Consider the following 2,734-nt stretch of genomic DNA (forward strand, 5'->3'; position numbering starts at 1 on the left):
ACAGGTTGTGGGATTTTGTCTTTTTTCTATCGTAGAATAAAAATAGGATATATCTAACTTACCACTGACATGAGTCATACTGCTCGAGAAATAGAAAGGGTGTTTGACTTACGTTGAGTTGTACCACGACCTCAATTCCTCGGTAAGTACGATGGCGTCTTGTAGTGGAGACTTCGGAACTAAACGTCGACGTCAAAAATAAGAATTGAGAGTCTAATAATTTGTAGAGGCCAAAGAGCGAAGAAGTGCTCGTAGTGTCATCTAATGGTGCCGAGTAAAAACTTGTTCGTAAAAAATTATAGGAATGTAGAAAAACACAAAAAATAAACTATCAAGGTTTTGTAAACTTATAACAAATAATATTTTTAAAGCTGATTTCAGAGCACACACCAAATGTCAACGGCGAAAATCTTTCAACCATAAAAAAAAAATTGTACGAAAGCAATATTATCTAAGCATTCCGGTCGTCATTCAGACCATTCTTAGTGGGAAAGGGAGAGAAAAGAAAGAATTCTCAGAACTCCTTGTTTTAATATCAGGACGAGACTAGCCAAAGGATTAGGTCTTGTGAATTTTCTTCTTCTTTCCTTATAAGAAGAATCAAAATAACGACCGAAACGTTTAGATAATATCGTTTTTGAATAATCTTGTTTCATAGTTGAAAAATTTTCGCCATTGACATCTGGCATGTGCTCTGATTGACGTTTTTAATACTATTGATCGTTCGTGAAAGATTTGAATCTCACAGCGGGGGTGTCGTGAGCAGGTTTAAATTAATCCGCATGTGTAAAGCGCCACACGTGCACATAAACTACGTAGGCAATATGCCGTTTTCTCTGTGAATAAGAAGTAATGTCCACAATTTTGGTTCAGTTTGATGCTACGTTCATGCAGATAGAAACCTGAGAGTAGCTATTCCGTAATGTTTACATGATATGCATTTTGCGACGCGCTTACTGATAAAGTGGATATATACGAACTACTTCAGTTACACACATTTTTCGATGGTAACGATAAAGTCACTTGGTTCATGTCCAATCTACTTCCATACGACATAGTAAGTTAAAAAGAGACAATAAATCATCAGTCTTGTCCTTGTCTCAGTACTGATGAACAGTACTCAGTTAGAACCATAATGTTGATTCGATGTCGAAATGGTCGATGAAATATTGAATTAATTCAACCCTTATCGACGTCGAGTCAACGTTGTGATTCTGACTGAGTAGGTAATACTACTTGATCTACTTACTTGGTGAGATTCTGATTTCTTTTCACAATTGTCAAGTATGATTGATGATTCTAATTACAATCATTACGTAATACTTTTTCGCTACCTACGTCATCGCTTGATTCATTTCTTTACATATAGCTATGCGATATTCTTTTGTTTACCATGAAACAAACATATTTAGCATTTTCTGTCATTACGGAAATAATAGATTTCCGATCACGGAAATGATAAATATTATTATGGGAATAATAGATGATTATGGAAATCCTTAACAAGAGAGAGAGAGAGGGCAGGGAGAGGGGAGGGAGGGAGAGAGAGAGAGGGAGAGAGAGAGAGGGAGAGAGAGAGGGAGAGAGAGAAATGGAGAAAGACGGAAAGAGAGAGGGAGAGAGAGAGAGGGTGGGAGAAAAAGAAAGGTAGACCGTAGACTTTATCGGAGGTATGTCATTCCTCAGAGCGAAGTGGGCGTATCACTTATGCAATGTGGGGCTGGATAAGTGCACATTGTCCCGGTGAACTATTCGAAATATCGCCATACATATGGAGATAGAGGGATATTAATATTTTAGAAAATGTTCTACTTCCGAACAACTGGAATATTTATAGAGAAGTAAAAGTACTTACAATCCAATTATGTCCAGAACAATTTGCTCTGTACATACTTATTATATTATTAAAAAATTCGCACAACATTCAAGGATTATTGTCCTGAATTAGCCAGTGAAATTTCGGGGTTTCAATTTGATTAAAAATGTTTGAGCACAAGTTGAAAACACATGAATTTCTAATCATGAGAAAACAACAGAAGCTTCGATTGCGTACATGAAGAAGCACTGAAAGCATGAGAAATCCTTCGGAGCAAGGATAAGTTCTTCTCCAATCTTCTTCGCAATTTGATATCTGGATAGCTGCATCAAATAATAGAGCGAAACACCTGCTAAAATACTATTAAAATATTTCGTTCCAGCGCATAAAGAATGTTTTTTTTTAAAACGTAACTATAAAGAGAGAGAGCGGGAGAGAGAGAGAGCGGGAGAGAGAGAGCAGGAGAGAGAGAGCGGGAGAGAGAGAGCGGGAGAGAGAGAGTGGGAGAGAGAGAGCGGAAGAGGGAGAGCGGGAGAGGGAGAGAGGGAGAGAGGGAGAGAGAGAGAGAGAGAGAGAGAGAGAGAGAGAGAGAGAGAGTATGTGTGTATGCATGTATTGGGGACTTGAATAAGTTCTCGCTGTTTTTCCGTGAAAACGAATGCTTTATTTAAAAAAAATTGGTAAAGAACATGTCACTGAAATTATTGTCCATCGCTAACCACTACTTTCTCCCATCTTCCTGGCAGCATATGAATACCATATCGAAAGAACGACTCATCTTTTGAGGTTATCCACGAATCGACCCATTTTTTGACATCTTCATAAGAATGGAAGTGCTGCTCAGCCAGGCCATGAGTCATCGATCGGAACAAGTGGTAATCGGAAGGAGCAATGTCCGGTGAATACGGCGGGTGAGGT

The sequence above is a fragment of the Harpegnathos saltator genome, unplaced genomic scaffold (assembly GCF_003227715.2).
Source record: "Harpegnathos saltator strain DR-91 unplaced genomic scaffold, Hsal_v8.6 scaffold832, whole genome shotgun sequence".
Classification (NCBI taxonomy): Eukaryota; Metazoa; Arthropoda; class Insecta; order Hymenoptera; family Formicidae; genus Harpegnathos; species Harpegnathos saltator.